At 45.1% G+C, this 23,198-nt stretch overlaps 1 pseudogene; it reads right to left on the reverse strand.

Annotated features, from left to right (window-relative positions):
- Positions 1 to 249: 249 nt before the first annotated feature.
- The window catches only part of LOC132892746 (dematin-like), a 33,783-nt pseudogene continuing 10,834 nt past the window's right edge, over positions 250 to 23,198 (reverse strand).

Below are 23,198 nucleotides of genomic sequence, written 5' to 3' on the forward strand. Positions count from 1 at the left end.
TTACAAGTTTCACTCGTTTTAAGTAATTTAAATTTCACAGCATAATCTGTATATAACACTGCACTGAGAATTATTCAATCAAATTGAGGTTCACGTTAGTTATGCATCGATTTACACAAACTATGGAGCAAAATCCAGAACATGAACTCCTAGTAGTGTACCGTAAACACTCCTGTGAGTGTGCAATAAGTATAAAGTTGAATTAAATGAATAATAAATAATAAATGACACACAAAAGGATACGGCAAAACCCAAAACTTTTATTCAACATAAAATCCAAGTGTTAACGGTTCACTAAGTAAATCAGAAAAACAAAACTCCTAATTATGAGAAAACAACAGAACAATAATCACATCTCAGTCAGAGCAAAGGACGTTCACTGAACCAGTTGATATTTATTTCTGTTAGTTTCATTCAGAGAAAGAAATAAAGTGGTGATATTTCTGTAAGTGCTGTAAAACATGACTGCGTGCGCGAGATTGGTGTTAATTTCACATTCTGAGCTGCTGAAGACGCCACACATTTTGATTAATAAACAGTTTATAAACGTAAATTATATTCAAGTGTTAATCATATTTACACTCCAGTATGTGACTTTATTTATTCATAAAGCCCCGCCCCTGAAATCCGATTGGCTGTCTGTCATTCTGACGATCAAACATCCAAATTGTGCTTCTGAAATCAAAACTGCTAATCTGTGTCATTCAGTAGCATCGTCGCTAGCAAAAAAATACCTTCTGCAAGTTTCACGTGGAATGTCTCGAATGTGTTTTTATGTTTTCTGTCTGGTTTAATTGTTGTAGAGATCAAAAGCGAGGCCGTGTTTCAATACAGCTTTTAACAGACGCTAGTTTTCTCCTCTTTTCTTTCTTTCTTTCTTTCTTTCTTTCTTTCTTTCTTTCTTTCTAACTCATAATGAGTCAACAGCACCTTCAATTTCGTTGTACCTTTGGAAAAGTGACAATGACAATAAAGACTTATCTTAGTCGACCTTCCCATGTGACTTGATTTGTTAAGGTCAAATTCCTGTGGATCCAGCGGAAAAGTTCAATGCCAATACTGATAACGGTAAACAAATCATTTTTACGCCATGCTAATTGGTCGCTGCAAATTTTTATTTTTTTGTCATCCGTGTTAGCATTTTTGCTCGAGCCATTTTAAGACTAACATGGATTCAACCAAGGGGAAGTCCACAAAGGTGTGTTAAAACTAGTAAGAAAACATGCTCAAGAGAACACTAGCTGCACGTCATTTGGTCACTGGAGCAACAATTTATTTAAAAAAAAATTCCAATATGAAGCACTCCAAAATAAGAGCTCATTAGCTTATCTAAGCATGAATTCAGCTAGCAGGCCAAAACCAAATCATTAATCTAAAATCCCTACAATCTTCCTCTTATCCACCTTACCTTCAGAGACATTTTGTGGAATATTTCCTGTTAGTTACTTCCTGGATAGGATTTTAATCCCTCTCAGCAGCTAACACGAAGGACACTGTTATTAGCAACAAACCCAGTTTGCTAATTTAGCTAGCTACTGTTATAGCCAGATGTAGTAATATTGTAAACGATCAGTTAATGTTATTAGTTATATGGGTTTAATATAGTTAGATATACTCTCATTAGCGCTGAACATGATGTAAAATTCTTCTCAGGATTCCTGTCAGGTTAGCTCATGCTAGGCGTCTCGCTAACATTAGATCGAGTTCATTTTAAGCCGTCATGGATTTAAACAAAATACCTGTTATAATTCCTGTCAGGTTAGCTCATGCTAGTCATCTTGCTAACATTTGCAGCCATTTTCCTGTCAGGTTAGCTCATGCTAGTCATCTTGCTAACATTTGCAGCCATTTTCCTGTCAGGTTGACTCATGCTAGTCATCTTGCTAACATTTGCAGCCATTTTCCTGTCAGGTTAGCTCATGCTAGTCATCTTGCGAACATTTGCAGCCATTTTCCTGTCAGGTTAGCTCAAGGTAGCTAGCTGTCTAACCTTACCACTTTTAATCATTTTAAAGCCAGTTCTCATACTTTAAAACAAATTGTAAAAAAAAAAAAAAAACATAGAAGACTCTAAAATAAAGAATGTTGCAGATTAAAATTTTACTCAGCTCAGCCCGAGCAGTCAGGCGGCCATTTTAGATTATCTCTGACCTCTGAATACACACTTCTAAATAACTCATAGGAATGCTACCTTTTTAGCCACCTTGCTAAAGGGTCATGTTAATATTAACTACACCCACTGATAACAGCAGCTAGCTAAACGAGCAAACGATGCATGCTGCTCATCTGTTATTAGCAGTTAATGTTCAGGTAGTTATTACAACCTCGAGTTAACTGCTAACTCTTCCACAAAGAGGAAGTGGAATTATTAATTAATGTTACCGTCTACTTCCTCGTTTTATAATAAGGTGGATAAAAATGAGGACGCAGTTCGAATTCTTCATCTGTCCCTACATAACGAAAGAGGATTGAACCAAAGGGAAAAGGTGCTTAATAATGCATTAGCAGCAAAATGAGGGGAGGAGAGAGAGAGAGAGAGAGAGAGAGAGAGAGAGATGGAGCGGTGTGATCAATACACTCCGAGTTAAGAGCAGAGACGATATCGATCGCACGCTCGTCTTAGGCTACAATCTATTATCGTGTTAAGCAGATAAGTTTCGTATAGATGGACAATCTTCACTCTGATTGGTTAATACAGCTCTCTGAGGAAACTCCATCCACTCCTATCACAAGAGTGTAGTAAAAACAGGAAGCTGGGCGTGTACCGATTACGTTTCCGTGATTTAATTATTTTATTATTAGCGCGTGTAGCTAAACTCGCTTGACCAGGGCTAATCTGATGGATTTAAAATTACTCAGAAAACATGCTAGCATGACTTCCTGCTTCTAAAAACAGAATCCAGACTCGAGTGAGGTGAGGTTGACTTAAGCCACACCTCTTCTCTATTTTCATTGGTTCATCATCAACTATAATGGTTTCTAGCTGCAAGCTTTTTCTGATTGGCTGCCAGTTAAACTCTAACGTCACTCATGTCTGTTGTGGGCGTGAACCTACCACTACTGTTGCCCCTTCTGGGTGTGGCTTGTCCATGTTAGGAACTAAAGTTGTGAGCAGGGAACGGAAGAAACGTTGGACCACACGCGCCATAGGATCGTTCCGAGAAATCATTCGAGACATTCGCTTAAAAGCCTCGCATCTACTGTAATTTGCGTAGAATTGCAAAAATCTCAATTCAAGTGTCGCTGCTTCCTGTTCAAAAGGTCAGGCCAAAAATTGCAAGCACAGCTAGCTACATGTACACGCACTGGCCGCTTTATTAGGAACGCCTGTACTGTTTTGTTTGATGCAGTTCTCTAATCAGCCGATCACGCAGAGACAAATCAGGAGCTTCAGTTAATGTTCAAACATCAGAACGGGAAAAACTGTGAGCTCACAGTGAAGTGTGACTTCCTTTCACTGTGGTATGGGTGTTGGTTTGAGCCAGATGAGTATTTTTGGTTTGAGTATTTCAGAAGCTGCTGATCTCCTCCTGGGGTTTTCACTCAACAGTCTCTAGAGTTTACACAGAATGGTGCGGAAAACAAAAAACACTGAGTGAGTGAGCGACAGTTCTGTGGGTGGAAATAAAACAAACGCCTTGTTGATAAGAGAGGGTCAGAGGGAAATGGACAGATTCAAGGTGGTTCGAGCTTTTTGGCCAGGAAGGATATAGTAACTCATATAATCACTCTTAACAACCGTGGTGAGCAGAAAAGCATCTCAGCATGCAACAGCAGAACAGAAGAACACATTGGGTTCCACTCCTGCAGCCAAGAACAGGGATCTTACAATCAACAACACGTTCCTATTAAAGTGGCCGGTGAGAGTGTATTAATATAGCTAGCTATGTTGAAAATAGCTGACTTTTTGCTGCCTTCGGAATGGGACAGATTTTAGCTCCGCCCACGAGCAGAGTTTATTCGTAAATGGAAGGCAGTGTAGTGATAATATTATATCGACTGTATCGATATTTTGCAATATTTTCATAGAACTGATTATCGGCACACACCTAGAGCTGGCAGTTGGATAAATCTGTTAGTTATTTTATGAATGCAGTGCAACAGGGCTTCCAAGTGTTGCCATGGTGAGATGAACCTGCTAAATATATTAATCCGAGTTAAATCATCATCATCATCATCATCATCATCACTCCTGATAGTGTAATTGCAGATACAGACATCGTGACGTGTGTTAATCGCTGCTCATCCTGCTGGTGGATTCCTGTCGTCGCTCTCCTTCTGAAGACAAATGTGGTGTGTTTGTGCGAGTGTTTTTTTTTTTTTTAGGGCTAGAAGAGTGACACCCTTTTCTTCAATTCGTTCCTCTTCCAGAACGACAGGCGATCGAATTCCTCCAGTGTCATACCGAACAGATTCCCGAACTCCTCGGCAGAGAGATGCCGCTGAAACAAAGGGAGGCGATTTGTAAGTGCTGCCCCCTACTGGTGCACTGTAAATACACACCTTGAAAAAAAAAAAGAAAAAAGACTCGTGTGTGTGTGTGTGTGTGTGTGTGTGTGTGTGAGTGATATAAGCTGTTATAAATACCTCCAGCCTTGTCCTGTCCACTCCTGGTGGAAGTTTATTTCTGCCTCGGTGAGTTACCATGAGCATCTCGTAGGGATAAATCTTTATCACACACACACACACACACTTTACAATCAGCACTAATACATATTTTCTTCTTTCTGGCTGAACTATTAAAGTGAAAACAAATCTGTTGTGTGTGTAAAGGTTTTGTATGTGTCTCTAGATGTTGTAGACACACAGACAACTGTAACAACACCACATTGTTCTTGAGCTATTCTGCATTTTCTGTTCCTTCTACATGCATCACTGAAGTTTTTGCTCAACAGTGGGTGTGTGTTCAGTGGTCGTGTCGATATCTGACCTTCTGCTCGAGCATTGTGGGCAGCGAGTTCCCTCTGTCCATCCTCCTGCCCTGAGCATCACCGTTTTACACACACACACACACACACACACACACACACACACACACACACACACACACTACAGTAAACACAGAGGCAGTGGAAGCAGGAGAGTAGAAGTGCACAGGCAGACAGAGAGATAAAAATAATCTCACCAGGAAATCTGTAAAAGGAAAAGAAAATAATTAAATGTGATGAACGCTGCACATCAGAGCAGCACCATGAAGTCGAACAGAACCGAACAGAACAGAACAGAACAGAACAGAACAGAGTAACTCACTGTGATCAGCTTTATCAGTGTGTGAGGAGGAAAACTCTGCAGACTGGAGCTACACACACACACACACACACACACACACACACACACACACACACACACTGCTTTAGTGTGGGTCAAAGTGACAGATCACAAACAGCAATCCTGTTGCTTACAATGAGAGTCAGATTGTGTGTGTGTGTGTGTGTGTGTGTGTGTGTGTGTGTGTGTGTGTGTGTGTGTGTGTGTCTCACCCGACTCAGACCAGTCCGACTGTATGAAGGGAACGATGGAGATCTGGTTCCTGTATAAATAACACAATTTCTTTCATTTATTCAACACTTACACATTGTTGGTCATACAACCCCGATTCCAAAAAAGTTGGGACAAAGTACAAATTGTAAATAAAAACGGAATGCAATAATTTATAAATCTCAAAAACTGATATTGTATTCACAAAAGAACATAGACAACATATCAAATGTCGAAAGTGAGACATTTTGAAATTTCATGACAGCAACACATCTCAAAATAGTTGGGACAGGGGCAATAAGAGGCTGGAAAAGTTAAAGGTACAAAAAAGGAACAGCTGGAGGAACAAATTGCAACTCATTAGGTCAATTGGCAATAGGTCATTAACATGACTGGGTATAAAAAGAGCATCTTGGAGTGGCAGCGGCTCTCAGAAGTAAAGATGGGAAGAGGATCACCAATCCCCCTAATTCTGCACCGACAAATAGTGGAGCAATATCAGAAAGGAGTTCGACAGTGTAAAATTGCAAAGAGTTTGAACATATCATCATCTACAGTGCATAATATCATCAAAAGATTCAGAGAATCTGGAAGAATCTCTGTGCGTAAGGGTCAAGGCCAGAAAACCATACTGGGTGCCCGTGATCTTCGGGCCCTTAGACGGCACTGCATCACATACAGGCATGCTTCTGTATTGGAAATCACAAAATGGGCTCAGGAATATTTCCAGAGAACATTATCTGTGAACACAATTCACCGTGCCATCCGCCGTTGCCAGCTAAAACTCTATAGTTCAAAGAAGAAGCCGTATCTAAACACGATCCAGAAGCGCAGACGTCTTCTCTGGGCCAAGGCTCATTTAATGTTAGGGTTTTGCTGGGATTCGAACCTGGTTCGTTGGTGTGATAATCCAGCAAACCCCCACTAGGCCACCAGGGGGATGACTCAAATGCAGAGGCGTGAGGCGGAAGTAGAAAAAGAATCAAAAGGTTTATTTAAACTATATACACTATATACAGGGCAAAACAAAAGACAAAAAAAAAAACCAAAGAGTATAATCCAAAAGAAAAGCAAAGTGCAAAAATACAAAAGCTAAGAAGATCAAAAAACACAGTACAAAGGAAACTGGAGATAAACATAACAGCACAAAGACTCCGTGACAAGAGGACTGAACTCAGGGGTATAAATAGACAAACTAATTAAGGACACAGGTGAAGATAATTAGGCAATTAACACAAACACAAAACACAGGAACAGTGGCGGCCTCTAGAGGCCAAAATAAACACGACATGAAAAGGAAATAACAGCGGCCTCTAGAGGCCAAAACAGTCCTAGTCCTAACAGGACCCCCCCCCTAGGAGCGTCTCCTGACGTTCCCAGGGCGATCCGGATGGGCCGAATGGAAGTCCCGACATAGTTCTTTATCAAGGACATCCCGAGCAGGAACCCAGCAGCGCTCCTCAGGACCATAGCCCTCCCAGTCCACCAGATATTGCAACCCGCCGCGGACCCGGCGGGAGTCAAGCAGGCGATTCACAGTGAACACAGTCTGCCCCTGGAAGATGCGGGGGGGTGGGGGGTTCCTAGGGGCAGGGGCATACGTAGACGTCAGTACGGGCTGTAACAGGGAAACATGGAAAGTGGGGTTGATCCTCAGAGTCCGGGGCAACTGGAGCCGGTAGGAGACAGGGTTCACCCTGCGCACCACCTTGAAGGGGCCAATGTAGCGAGGAGCAAGCTTGCGGTTCTCCACCCGCAGTGGAAGGTCCTTAGTGGACAGCCAAACACGCTGCCCAGGGCGGAAAGCGTGTGCAGGTCTTCTATGGCGGTTGGCCTGAGTCTGGTTGGTTCTGGAGGTCTGTATGAGGGTCTTCCTGACCTTGCTCCAGGTCTTGCGACACCGTCTCACATATTGGTTGACCGAGGGCACCCCCGCGTCCTCCTCCTGGTCCGGGAACAGAGGTGGCTGGAACCCGAATTGGCACTGGAATGGCGACAGCTTGGTGGCCGATGACTGCAGGGTGTTGTGGGCGTACTCCGCCCATGGCAGCCAGGTGCTCCATGATGTCGGGTTATCCATAGCCAGGCCTCGCAGGGTGGTTTCCAGGTCCTGGTTGAGCCTCTCCGTCTGACCATTGGACTGTGGGTGAAACCCAGAGGAGAGGCTGGCAGTGGCTCCGATGACCTTGCAGAACCCGTGCCACACTCGGGAGGAGAACTGGGGCCCTCGGTCTGAGACGATGTCCTGTGGAAGACCAAAGACTCGGAAGACATGATTAAACAAAAGTTTCGCAGTTTCAAGAGCAGAGGGGAGTTTGCACAGTGGTATGAAGCGGCAGGCCTTGGAGAATCTGTCAACTAAGACCAAAATGACCGTGTTACCTTGTGACTCAGGGAGACCCGTGATAAAGTCGACTGCCACGTGGGACCAGGGACGCCGGGGAATGGTCAGAGGATGCAGGAGACCCTGGGGACGCTGTCGTGGGTTCTTGGTTCTGGTGCAAACCTCACAGGACAGGACAAATGACCTTACTTCCTTCTCCATGTTAGGCCACCAGAAGCGTCTTTTCAGGAAGTCCAGGGTCCTCCGAGCTCCCGGGTGGGCGGTGAGAGGGGAAGAGTGACCCCACTGGAGAACCTTGGCCCGGGCTTGATGTGGGACGTACAAGAGGCCTGGTGGCCCCGTCCCAGGACCGGGGTCCTGGCGTTGGGCTCGTCGGACAGCCTCCTCAATACCCCAGCGGACAGGGGCCACAATCCGGGACACAGGGATAATAGGCCCGACTTCATTCTCCCTGTTAGTGGCAGAGAACAGTCTGGACAGTGCGTCAGGTTTGGTGTTCTTGGAGCCGGGGCGGTATGAGAGGGTGAAGTCAAACCGACTGAAAAACAGGGCCCACCTAGCCTGTCGAGGGTTCAGTCTCTTGGCTTGCTGGAGGTACTCCAGGTTCTTGTGGTCAGTCCAAACCAGGAATGGATGTTGTGCTCCCTCCAGCCAGTGCCTCCACTCCTCAAGGGCCAGTTTGACCGCTAGCAGTTCTCGATCCCCCACATCGTACCGGGACTCAGCAGGACTCAGGCGGTGGGAGAAGTAAGCGCAGGGGTGCAGCTTTCCTTCCGAACGTTGAGAGAGCACCGCGCCGACACCACTGTCCGAGGCGTCCACCTCCACGATGAATGGTTGGGAGGTGTCCGGGAGAACCAGAATGGGTGCCGTGCAGAAGCGGTCCTTGAGGTCTTTGAACGCCTTTTCTGCCTGAGGAGACCAGCCATAAGATCCACCTGTCCCTTTGGTGAGGTCTGACATGGGTGCTGCCACAGAACTGAAGTTCCTGATGAACTTGCGGTAGAAGTTAGCGAATCCTAAGAACCGCTGAACCTCCTTAACGGACTTGGGAGTAGGCCAATCCCGGACGGCCAGGGTCTTGGCAGGGTCCATTTGGAGTTGGCCTGTCCGTACAATAAATCCCAGAAAGGAGACCTCGGGAACATGAAATTCGCATTTCTGGGCCTTGGCGAACAGATTGTTCTGTAGCAGCCTCTGGAGAACCTGGCGGACATGGTGGCGGTGCTCCTGCACGGTCTTGGAAAAGATAAGGATGTCGTCGAGGTAGACAAAAACGTATAGGTTAATCATGTCCCTTAAGACGTCGTTGATTAGGGCCTGAAAAACAGCTGGTGCGTTGGTGAGTCCGAAGGGCATCACCTGGTATTCGTAGTGCCCAGACGGGGTGTTAAAGGCAGTCTTCCACTCGTCTCCCTGTCGGATACGGATGAGGTGGTATGCGTTCCGTAGGTCCAACTTGGTGAAGACGGTGGCGCCTTGGAGCAGGTCGAAAGCTGTGGACATCAGCGGAAGGGGATATCGGTTGCGCACAGTGATCTTATTCAGGCCCCTGTAATCAATACATGGTCGGAGCCCCCCATCCTTCTTGCCGACAAAGAAGAAGCCGGCTCCAGCAGGTGAAGTGGAGGGTCGAATAAACCCAGAGACCAGGGCATCTTTGAGGTATTCCTCCATGGCCTTGCGTTCTGGCTGAGAGAGTGAAAACAGTCTGCCACGAGGAGGGGTAGTCCCAGGGAGCAAGTCGATGGCACAGTCGTAGGCCCGGTGCGGAGGAAGAACGGCGGCCCTGCTCTTGCTGAATACCTCCTTGAGATCCCAGTACTCTGTGGGAACTTGAGATAACTCGGTGAGATCAGGGGGCTCGGCAGGAGACACAGGAGAGCTAGAGAGCAGACAAGAGGCATGGCATGCAGGGCCCCATTCCACAACCTGGCTTGTTACCCAGTCTATGCGAGGGTTGTGGCGAGTAAGCCAAGGAAGGCCTAGAATAACTGGGAACTCAGGTGAAGGAATCAGGTGCAGGGATATTTCTTCCTTGTGACCTTGAGACTGGAGGAAAACTGCAGAAGTAACTTGGGTGACTCTTCCATCACCTAACGCTTGGCCATCGAGGGCAGACACAGACAGTGGGACTTCAAGAGGTGCAGTCGGAATATTGATGCTTTGGGCGAAGTGAATATCCATAAAGTTCCCAGCCGCCCCTGAGTCTATCAAAGCTTGACAAGAGTGGACAGACTCACCCCAGGAGATGGAGACCGGGATGTAGATTCCTTGGCCAGGGAGTCCGGGAGAGAGGGTAGGCCCCGTCACAACCCTCCCTCGGCTGGACGGGGCGGTCCTTTTCCCAAGAGTTCGGGACATGATGCTCGGAAGTGACCAGGCTTGCCACAGTAGATGCAGCACTTGTCCCTCCTTCTGCGCTCCCTCTCAGATGCGGAGAGGCGAGTACGACCCACTTGCATGGGTTCTGGACAGTCACTGAAGGAGGTAGATGGTCTCCAGGTAGAGGTAGGGAGGCTGGGGGGGCTCAAGGCTTGGTGGCGTTCTCTCATCCTGTTGTCCAGACGAATAGCATGTGAGATGAGGGTTTCGAGGTCACTTGGGCATCCAATAGAGGCCAGACCATCCTTGATGGGGTCAGACAGACCATGGTGGAAGGCTGACACCAGGGCAGTCTCGTTCCATCCACTTACTGCTGCGAGTGTTCGGAACGAGATGGCGTAATCTGCGACGCTTCCTCCTTGCCGGATGGACATGAGCTTTCAGGCTGCGTCAGTACTGATGTCTGCCTGATCGAAGACCCGAAGCATCTCTTCAGAAAACAGCTGGAAATCAAAGCACTCAGGTCCCTGTCTTTGCCAGATAGCAGTAGCCCAGGCTCGCGCCTTACCAGCTAATAAGGTGATCACAAAGGCAATCTTGCGGCGATCCGTAGTGTAGGTGGTAGGCTGAAGCTCAAAGGTGAGTTGACACTGGGTAAGGAACTCTCGGCACTCACTGTGCTTGCCGTCATACCTCTGTGGTGCAGGAAGGCTGGGTTCGCGAGGTGAAGAAGGCAGCATTGCAGGAGGCACTGGAGCAGGAGTGGGAGCTGGATCAGGAGCAGGAACTGGATCAGGAGCAGGAGATGCAGGCAGAGATGTCAGCTGTGCCAGGGTTTTCCCAATTTGCTGAAGCAGTTCCTCGTGGCGAGCGAGGGCCTCACGTTGGCTGGTGAGCGTACGTCCATGTGCGTCCATGGTCACTCCGAAGCGTGTCAAAGCTGCCATAATTCCCTGAAGGTTGGCCGGGTAGACAGTTGAAGCAGCCTCTGCTGAGTCGGTCATGACGGAGTCTTTCTGTTAGGGTTTTGCTGGGATTCGAACCTGGTTCGTTGGTGTGATAATCCAGCAAACCCCCACTAGGCCACCAGGGGGATGACTCAAATGCAGAGGCGTGAGGCGGAAGTAGAAAAAGAATCAAAAGGTTTATTTAAACTATATACACTATATACAGGGCAAAACAAAAGACAAAAAAAAAAACCAAAGAGTATAATCCAAAAGAAAAGCAAAGTGCAAAAATACAAAAGCTAAGAAGATCAAAAAACACAGTACAAAGGAAACTGGAGATAAACATAACAGCACAAAGACTCCGTGACAAGAGGACTGAACTCAGGGGTATAAATAGACAAACTAATTAAGGACACAGGTGAAGATAATTAGGCAATTAACACAAACACAAAACACAGGAACAGTGGCGGCCTCTAGAGGCCAAAATAAACACGACATGAAAAGGAAATAACAGCGGCCTCTAGAGGCCAAAACAGTCCTAGTCCTAACATTTAAAATGGACTGTGGCAAAGTGGAAAACTGTTCTGTGGTCAGACGAATCAAAATGTGAAGTTCTTTATGGAAATCAGGGACGCCGTGTCATTCGGACTAAAGAGGAGAAGGACGACCCAAGTTGTTATCAGCGCTCAGTTCAGAAGCCTGCATCTCTGATGGTATGGGGTTGCATTAGTGCGTGTGGCATGGGCAGCTTACACATCTGGAAAGACACCATCAATGCTGAAAGGTATATCCGGTTCTAGAGCAACATATGCTCCCATCCAGACGACGTCTCTTTCAGGGAAGACCTTGCATTTTCCAACATGACAATGCCAAACCACATACTGCATCAATTACAGCATCATGGCTGTGTAGAAGAAGGGTCCGGGTACTGAACTGGCCAGCCTGCAGTCCAGATCTTTCACCCATAGAAAACATTTGGCGCATCATAAAACGGAAGATACGACAAAAAAGACCTAAGACAGTTGAGCAACTAGAATCCTACATTAGACAAGAATGAGTTAACATTCCTATCCCTAAACTTGAGCAACTTGTCTCCTCAGTCCCCAGACGTTTACAGACTGTTGTAAAGAGAAAAGGGGATGTCTCACAGTGGGAAACATGGCCTTGTCCCAACTTTTTTGAGATGTGTTGTTGTCATGAAATTTAAAATCACCTAATTTTTCTCTTTAAATGATACATTTTCTCAGTTTAAACATTTGATATGTCATCTATGTTCTATTCTGAATAAAATATGGAATTTTGAAACTTCCACATCATTGCATTCCGTTTTTATTTACAATTTGTACTTTGTCCCAACTTTTTTGGAATCGGGGTTGTATTTCTCATTCACCACACACACACACACACACACACACACAGAGAGAGAGATACACACCAAGGTGAGTGGGCGTGTGGTCGGGAAGAGAGCGAGTTTTCCTGCGCATTGGAGTCGCTCTCTCAATCTCCTCTTTCAGGATCAACTTCCCTAAATTAGACTGGATCTGAGAGAGAGAGAGACAGACAGATAAAGAGACAGACAGATAGAGAGAGAGAGATAAAGAGAGAGAGGCAGATAGATAGATAGATAGATAGATAGATAGATAGATAGATAGATAGATAGATAGATAGATAGATAGATAGATAGATAGATAGATAGATAGAGAAGCCCCACAGTGAGACAGTAAACTGATGTCAGTAGGATGTGTATGAAGCCCCAGAGGATTGTGGGTATTTACGTCATTACTGTCGCACAGTTAAAACGTGCCGGATCAGTCGGCTGGTGGGTTTCAAAATAATAAATACATGCGTGTGTTTTTGTGATAAATCCATATTATACTGAGCGCATTTCTCACATTAATCAATACACAGTCCCTGCAGCTTTCAGTTCTTTTAAATCAAGGCTGAATCCTTTCTTCTTCGACGCTGCCTTTTATTAAATCACATTTCAGACTTTTAATTTGAATTCTTTCAGTGCGACCGCAATGCATGATGGGATATATTGCTTTGGTTAGTGACCATTGTTGTACACTACTTTTCGTGATGCATTGTGGGATATTTTGAGTGCACTATATAGGGTGTAAATAATCCTCACTAAGGTTTCGGACAGCACTACAAAATGGCATCCCCACTATATATACTGCCCTGTATAGTGATTAGGGAGTGATTTCGGACACAGGGCCTATACCCTACTCCCTATACCTTACTCCCTATACCCTACTCCCTATACCCTACTCCCTAGTGACACTTTACCTTGTTGAGTTCCTGTTTCTGCATCTGTCTGAGTCTCCACAGGTCATCACTTTCATCATACTCATCCTCCTCTTCCTCCTCCTCCTTTCCTGCTGCTGTCTGAGAGGTGGACTTCCACTCTGTCTCTGAAAGAGAGAGAGAGAGAGAGAGAGAGAGAGAGAGAGAGGGGAAGTGAGTTCGGAAAGTGGATAGAGTGTTATACAAGTGTGTGTGTGTGTGTGTGTGTGTGTGTGTGTGTGTGTGTGTGTGTGTGTGTGTGTGTGTGTGTGTTACCCAGCACACACAGACACGGGGGACAGGGCCAGAACTCTGTCTCGATCTTGGATGGCAGCTTGGGGTCTGGCGGCTGAGCGGCAGGAAAACGGGACGACTCGATGATCAGATCTTCAATGTGTTTACTCTGAGGAGCATGAGACAAGTCTACACACACACACACACACACACACACACACACACACACACACACACACACAAGTAACATATAATATAATGGATATATGTACTTACACACACACACACACACACAGCCATACTGTTCTGAATGTAAAGTGTATTTCTCATACCATGTTTATAGATCGGTGGCTTCTTGTAAATATTTGCGCCGTTATCTGAAAAGGAGCGTTAAAGACTCGTTAAAGGTGAAATCTGTAAAGTTTTAAAGGGTTTCGTCTTCTGTCACACTCTCTAGCCTGACTGTAATTTTTCCAGCCCTGAAATAAAATAAGCTCCACCCCATGTAACACACACACACACACACACACACACACACACACACACACACACACACATTCTTCATTATAGATGTGAGTGAATCAGTGCCTCTGTGTCCCTGCAGTAAGGGGGGCCTCAGTAGTGTACACTTCAGTAAGGGGCCCTCAGTAGTGTACACTTCAGTACCGGGCCCTCAGTAATGTACACTTCAGTAAGGGGGGCCTCAGTAGTGTACAGTTCAGTAAGGGGGGCCTCAGTAGTGTACAGTTCAGTAAGGGGGGCCTCAGTAGTGTACACTTCAGTAAGGGGGCCCTAAGTAGTGTACACTTCAGTAAGAGGGCCCTAAGTAGTGTACACTTCAGTAAGAGGGCCCTCAGTAGTGTACACTTCAGTAAGGGGGGCCTCAGTAGTGTACACTTCAGTAAGGGGGGCCTCAGTAGTGTACAGTTCAGTAAGGGGGCCCTCAGTAGTGTACATTTCAGTAAGGGGGCCTCAGTAGTGTACACTTCAGTAAGGGGGGCCTCAGTAGTGTACACTTCAGTAAGGGGGGCCTCAGTAGTGTACACTTCAGTAAGGGGAGCCTCAGTAGTGTACACTTCAGTAAGGGGGGCCTCAGTAGTGTACACTTCAGTAAGGGGAGCCTCAGTAGTGTACAGTTCAGTAAGGGGGGCCTCAGTAGTGTACACTTCAGTAAGGGGGGGCCTCAGTAGTGTACACTTCAGTAAGGGGGGCCTCAGTAGTGTACAGTTCAGTAAGGGGGGGCCTCAGTAGTGTACACTTCAGTAAGGGGGCCCTCAGTAGTGTACACTTCAGTAATGGGGCCCTCAGTAGTGTACACTTCAGTAAGGGGGGGGCCTCAGTAGTGTACAGTTCAGTAAGGGGGGCCTCAGTAGTGTACACTTCAGTAAGGGGGGCCTCAGTAGTGTACAGTTCAGTAAGGGGGGGCCTCAGTAGTGTACACTTCAGTAAGGGGGCCCTCAGTAGTGTACACTTCAGTAAGGGGGCCCTCAGTAGTGTACACTTCAGTAAGGGGGGGCCTCAGTAGTGTACACTTCAGTAAGGGGGGGCCTCAGTAGTGTACACTTCAGTAAGGGGGCCCTCAGTAGTGTACACTTCAGTAAGGGGGGGCCTCAGTAGTGTACAGTTCAGTAAGGGGGGGCCTCAGTAGTGTACACTTCAGTAAGGGGGCCCTCAGTAGTGTACACTTCAGTAAGGGGGCCCTCAGTAGTGTACACTTCAGTAAGGGGGCCCTCAGTAGTGTACACTTCAGTAAGGGGGCCCTCAGTAGTGTACACTTCAGTAAGGGGGGGCCTCAGTAGTGTACAGTTCAGTAAGGGGGGCCTCAGTAGTGTACACTTCAGTAAGGGGGCCTCAGTAGTGTACAGTTCAGTAGTCCCATATCTAGGGCTCACACTTACGCCTTGTCTCTGAGACTTCATCATGATTCAAACATCTGTGCTGCTACTAATGAACATTTCAAAATGAGTGTGTGTGTGTGTATATGTGCAGATGTGTGAGTGTGTATATGTGGAGATGTGTGTGTGTGTGTGTGTGTGTGTGTGTGTGTGTGTGTGTGTGTGTGTGTATGTGGAGATGTGTGTGTGTGTGTGTGTGTGTGTATATGTGCAGATGTGTGAGTGTGTATATGTGGAGATGTGTGTGTGTGTGTGTATGTATGTATGTGGAGATGTGTGTGTGTGTGTGTGTGTGTGTGTGTGTGTGTGTGTGTGTGTGTGTGTGTGTCTCACCAGGCCGGTGGAAGTGCTGCTGCTGTGGTGTTTTTTTGCTCACACTGCTCCTCCTGCACACAGACAGCAGTGTGGAGGCTGGAGACGAGCTGCCTGAAGACTTCTGCTCCACACACTCCCTCGACATGACCGAGCTCTACACACACACACACACACACACACACACACACACGGAACAACAACGGCACGAAGTGAGGTGTTCGTTTTGAGTTTATTAATAATCAATGTGTTTCAGTCTTACCTCAGGAGACAGAGGAGGAGAGAGAGAGCGCGGAGAGAGGGACCGCTAAGAGAGAGAGACAGAGAGACAGAGAGAGAGACAGGTCAGCTGTTGGCAGTCAGTGACAGATCCAGATGTTTCTTCAGACAGGTTTGAAGAGAAAATGCAGTAATTCAACACAGCAGTCACACTGAGATTGGAGCTCTGTGTGTGTGTGTGTGTGTGTGTGTGTGTGTGTGTGTGTGTGTGTGAGACCTCAGTGTGTTCCAGCAGTGAGTAGCTGAAGTGCGGTTCATAGATCATCAGGTCGGGACGCTCGATGTCCAGTATGGCCTTGTCTTTAGGAAGAGCTGCTAAATCCTTATAGCTGATCACCTGATCATCCAATTTAGCCTGGGAGGGGAAGGGGGGACAGAAGGAGAAAAGAGAGGAGAGAGAAGGGAAGAGAGAAAGAGAGGAGAGAAAGAGGGAGGAAAAAAGAGAAAGAAAGGAAGAGAGGAGAAGAAGAGGGAGGAAAGAGAAAGAGGGAAGAAAATGCGAGAACGGCCAGAAAATGTGGACAAGAAGAAGAGTGAAGGGACAAAAGTAAAGAACAGACAAAAGAAAGAGAGAAGAGATTAAGAAGAGAAGAAAAAGAGAGAACAGATGAGTGAAAAAGAGGAGAGAATGGAGAAAACAGGAAAAGAGAACAGACAAGAGGAAAAGGGATATAAGGAGAAGAGAAGAGAATGAAGGATGAAAGTGAGACAGTGATGGACAGAGTGAGGTGTGATAGTGAAAATAAGTGACGACGTGACTGTTACTCACCACTATAGTGACGGCTGGAGCCCCGGGCGCGGCCCCCCCTCGCAGAGAACACACACTTCCTGGAGAGGTCCGGGCCGGCTGCTGCTTCGGGACACACACACACACACACACACTAATCTTTCTGAATACATATCGTATACGCAGCATGCTGTGTGTCTCATTCGCGAATATACACGAGCTTCAGCACCATCTCCACCCACACTACTGCATCTCACACTTGGTAACCATAGTAACGGAAACCCTGAGCACAGCTACGGCGTTCTCAGTAAGGACCGGGCCGTTACTAAAGCAAACAGATGCATATCGAAAAGAGAAAACATTATTTCAGGAAAATGTAGAGAAATGTGAAAAGCTGAAGTGAAAATGTCGCTGTGTGCAGGTCGTCTCAGGGTCGAGTGAACTCGTAGCTCCGCCCCCCAGAATTTATACAAATTTAAAATGTTGTCTTGTTAGCATCATCAGTCAACACTTTCCTCATATTTCCTCGTCCCATTTTGGAATCAAAACAAGGAATGGATAAGAACCGCAGTCACAAAACTCAAACGAAGCCCAGCCCTATACCTGAGTGTGACTCACATCAAGCTCGGCACACAGGGGTTGATTTAACCTGCATTTCAGACCGCAGTCGTTCCAGCTGTGACAGGAACCAGAGTGCACAGATATACGGCGGTTTACGGTAACTACCTGCGGATGGCTACACTACAGATCTGCTGAGAACAGTGAACAGGAGGCGGGTTCACTACGGGCCGCTGCAGAAGAAACAAGGCTGAGGGTCTGGTGTTTGACACGTGAGCAATAACACTTCACTCTGATCAGCTTTACTTTATAGAATATTAATTAAAGACGTATGGAGGCAGTTATTTTCCCGCTCGCTAACTTCATGCTCTGTTTGATTCATCTGCTGCTGCCACCTAGTGGGTAAGAAGCGGTAAAGCACTTAATGAATATTAAACTGAAATATTACAATACACTTAGAGGAGCAAGAGTCATCTCACCAGTACTGTGATTTTCCTCAACACCGCCTCCCATCTCAACACCATCGCCACCCCAACACCATCGCCACCCCAACACCACCTCCCATTTCAACACCATCCCTACCTCAACACCACCCCCACCTCAACACCACTGCCACCTCAACACCATCCCCACCCCAACACCATCCCCACCTCAACACCATCCCCACCTCAACACCATCCCCACCCCAACACCATCCCCACCCCAACACCATCCCCACCTCAACACCATCCCCACCTCAACACCATCCCCACCCCAACACCACCCCCACCTCAACACCATCCCCACCCCAACACCATCCCCACCTCAACACCATCCCCACTCCAACACCATCCCCACCTCAACACCATCCCCACCTCAACACCATTGCCACCCCAACACCATCCCCACCCCAACACCATCCCCCATCTCAAAACCATCCCCACCTCAACACCATCCCCACCCCAACACCATCCCCCATCTCAACACTATCCCCACCTCAACACCATTGCCACCCCAACACCATCCCCACCTCAACACCATCCCCACCTCAACACCATCCCCCATCTCAACACCATCCCTACCTCAACACCACCCCCACCCCAACACCATCCTCACCTCAACACCATCCCCACCTCAACACCATCCCCACCCCAACACCATCCCCCATCTCAACACCATCCCTACCTCAACACCACCCCCACCCCAACAACGTTTGCACCCTCCACCTCAGCACTGTCCCCACTCCAGCACTGCCCCCCACCTCAACATCGCCCCACCCCAACACTGTTCTCACCCCAGAATGATCACCAAGAAACTGCTTGGAACCGCATAAAGAACTTTTTTTTTTTACCTTTTGCATCATCATTTGGGATAACTTCAAAGAGGTTCCCTTGGTGAGGTCAGACTACAAATGAGAGAGAGAGAGAGACAGAGAGAGAGAGAGAGAGAGAGAGATGAGAACTCCAGCCTCTCACAAAAGCCTCGCTGGAAAAATCTGCATGCTTTTGTGCTCTACTGAAAAGGAAGTGTGTAGAGAAAAGTTGTTTTTTTGCACGCGGGCCCTGGGTAAGTCAGTGCTTCTGTAAAATATGAATAAATGTTCAGCAGGCCGAGCGTCTGTCACATGTTATTCCTCACCAGATGTTACTGAAGTAAGCGTTAGATTCACACATCAGTACAATGGGTTAAAAACCAGATCAGCTCCACTGGAGACCTGAAACAGCTCCTGGCAAAACATGAACAGTGTTTTACAGCACAAACGAACAGAAAGACTTGGATTTGTACTGATTTTATAATCATGCAGTGTTACATGAAAAATATACATATGGTTCTGTGCAAAAGTCTTAGCCCCCTCCTATTTTTTTCATCTAAACTTTGCTATATATTTCTATTTTATGATTTCTACATCATCGAGTCAAAACATTACAAAAACATTTTAGAGTCCAAACATTCATCGTTTTCCAGCACAAAATTAAATGTTACAGAAAAAAAGTTTGTTTGTATCTGAGCAGCGTATTCCATCAGAGACACTTTTCAGATGAAAAAAGAAAGCATAATGAAGGCTGCTGGGTTTTGGTGTAAAATGAAGAAGTGAGTGTGACAGTCAAAGTGTCCAGAAGAACTGCGGCTGGTTCTGTAAGATGCTCAGGAAAACCTACAGATCATTTCCACATCAAACTGACCTCACTGGACCTCAGACGGATATTTTTTTAAAGCAAAGGGTCGTCTCACACCAAATACTGACTTTCATTTATTTTATTGTATTACTGTATATCAGATAAAGAGAAGAGAGAGAGAGAGAGAGAGAGAGAGAGAGAGAGAGAGAGATACATGTCTCACCTGAGTCAATGAACAGCTTCATCATATCTGTGACGAGACGTCCTGGATTCACACCAGCCCTGAAAAACGGGTCCACATTAATACCTCTCCTGCTAACCAACGTGTTTAGTGTTACTGGTTCCTGTGAAGTGTTTGTACTGGTTTGTAATGGCGTTTTGTTTTTGTTTTGTTTTTTTAACAGAATTTTAAAAGGTTCTGTGCACAACCTGATGAAGCGTCTGCGTCATGAACAGGGAATGATTTAAGATCTAACTGAGAGACCAAAGTTTAAATAAACACAAATAATTCTTACATTCCTGAATTGTTTACGAATAAATAAATACATCAATAAATAATCAGAAGCGTTAAAATTGATGATAAAATTGTGTACTAGTTATGACAGACTTTCAAGTATTTACCTTTTGTATTTTCACATATTCTGTAACACATCTTAGAATCATATACGTACAGTGCAATATTATAACTGGCTCATTAATATTCAAGTGCATTTGCATAATTAATTACTACGTTATTCATAATGTATCAAATGCTTCTGTAGATTTACAAAATCTACAGGACACAAACAGAGATGAATCTTTAATCTCACATTATGTAACACACACACACACACACACACACACACACACACACACACACACACACACACACACACAGAGCAGGAGTTCAGTGTGGAAGGCGGATGTTCTCTCCCACACGCCTGTGTGATGTAAGTAAAGATGGAGAGAAACAGAGCATTAAAAATATCCCTGCATCCCAGAGACCACACACACACACACACACACACACACACACACACACACGCACACTCCTCTATCATTATGTTATATAACGAGCATCCGCACAGCAGGATGAAGCACGGTGGTGGTTTATCTCTGCAGAACTACACGGAAATTAAATTAAAATATAAATTAAAAAATAACTGGAGCTACAAGATCTTTATAACATCATTATTAACTGTTTATAAGCCTCCATGTGACAGTCGTGCAGTTTATTTGTTTAAAGCTTGGGAATCTCGGAGATATATTCACTGATCTTATAGGTGTGATGATAAAATATCTGTAATCACGATATACTTTGTAACGATACACTTCTCTGAGATATCATCGGTATCATGGTATTTTTTTTAATAATTAAAAAATATTTTTGTAACCTGCAGCTGATTTGTTAATGATTTATACTGATTGTAAAATCTAAAGAAAAAAAATTTAACAGATTTTTTCCACCTTTTTCAGAGTTAATTTATTTTCATTGGCTGCAAATTAAAAAATTATCAGTGAATTTAATTTTCAAAAGTCTGTTTTTATCTACATGGACATAACTGGATGATATGAAGATGTAATATTGAGTCACAATAAATTATCACAATAAATTATCTCTCAATTTTCTGAGATTTTTTTAAACATTATTACAAACTAATTCAGCTTTTAAAAGGATTTAAAATGTTATCTTATGTTAAATAGTTTTTAATAAATCAAAAATGTTTATTCCTTTCAAATATATGCACTAAAAACATTTTTATTTATGAATTATTTGGATAATAATGGGCAAATATAGCTGCAAGCAGCGATGAGGGGGCCAAGCAAAACAGGCTACAAATAAAAAAGTATTATCGAGTTTAATTTTTAAAGGTTTATTTTTGACCACATTGATATACGAGCTGGACGATACGATGATATAATATTGATATCGTGATAAATAATGTCACAATACATTATAGCAATTTTCTGAGATATCGTGGAGTTTGTGATATCTTTTTATTACATTTTTAAAATAATTACAAACTAGTTAAGCTTTAAAGATTTTAAATGTTATGTTAAATATTTTTTAAATGAATAAAAAAAGTTTTTCAAATATAAGCAGTAAAATATTTATGTGTTCAATAATAATGGAAAATAAACAAAAGTGTTATTTATCATTTTTTTATATATTTGTGAGGGTAAAGTATCTTGATATATTTTTGTCATATTGCCCACCCTGTGTTCTCTCTGGAACTCCACTGTGTGTGTGTGTGTGTGTGTGTGTGTGTGTGTGTGTGTGTGTGTGTGTGTGTGTGTGTGTGTGTTACTTTAATAGCTCCATTAAAAGGTCTCGCTACAAATGTTCCAAAACCAGAGCAACATCAGCGACCCGAGGAGACTGTAGCACTAAAACACAGTGACAGACATGATGCAAAACACACACACACACACACACACACACACACACACACACACACACACACACACACACAGAGTCAGCCTCACCCAATAAATCTGTGTCATGTGGCATTCAGGGATGAAATCACAATGCTGAAGCACAATGCATTTAATCCCTCACTCTGTGTGTGTGTGACTGATCTTTACGAGATTACAGAAAAACAGGACAGCAGGTCAGTGTGTAATGTCTTTGCTCATGGAGGTTTATGGTAAATCCATTCCGCCTCTTACTGTGTTAGTTACACACACACACACACACACACACACACACACACACCAATATGAAATCCTCACCTCCATGCAATCTGTAATCATATGAACACGAAGGAGAGTTTACAGTTATTACAGAATTTTCAGACTGGTATAAAATCTCCGCCCCCTCACTGTGTGTGTGTGTGTGTGTGTGTGTGTGTGTGTGTGAGAGAGAGAGAGAGAGAGAGAGAGAGAGAGAGAGAGAGAGTGAAATGGACAGACAGACAGACAGTGGGACAAACAGACAGATGGACAGAGACAGAAAGACACTAAGGCAGACAGACAGTGAGACAGACAGACAGTGAGGCAGACAGATTAACAGTGAGACAGATGTACAGACAGACAGACAGACAATGAGACAGACAGTGTTGCCGACAGACAGATAGACAGACAGATTAACAGTGAGACAGATGGACAGACAGACAGTGAGGCAGACAGACAGTGAGACCGTGAGATAGACAGACAGTGAGACAGACAGACAGTGAGACAGACAGATTAACAGTGAGACCAATGGACAGACAGTAAGGCTGAAAGACAGACAGACAGTGAGACAGACAGACAGACAGACAGACAGACAGACAGACAGACAGTAAAACAAATTATCCACAAAATAAATGTTCAGAGTGAGCACATCAGAAAGCGCTCGAGTGAGACGTCTTTACAGCAGGAACGTTCTAGAACTTTCTCAAAAACTCATTGTTATATAAACACACACACACACACACACACACACACACACACACACACACACACACACACACACCACTGTCCATGTAAATAACAAACCCTCATGTCCCCTCACACTTATCTCACTGAGCCGAGGCCACGCCCAGAGGGAACGTGTCACTGTACTTACACACTTCTGATTGGCTGAGGGAGTTAGTGTGAACATCTCGCCTTGAGCAGGCCTCCACTCTCTCTCACACACACACACACACACACAGCAAAACACCGGCAAGCTGCTAATGAAGATAAGAGCGGGTATGACACACACACACACACACACACACACACACACAGCCTGAAGTCAGAATGAAACAGAAACAA

The sequence above is a fragment of the Neoarius graeffei genome, chromosome 10 (genome assembly GCF_027579695.1).
Source record: "Neoarius graeffei isolate fNeoGra1 chromosome 10, fNeoGra1.pri, whole genome shotgun sequence".
Lineage (NCBI taxonomy): Eukaryota > Metazoa > Chordata > Actinopteri > Siluriformes > Ariidae > Neoarius > Neoarius graeffei.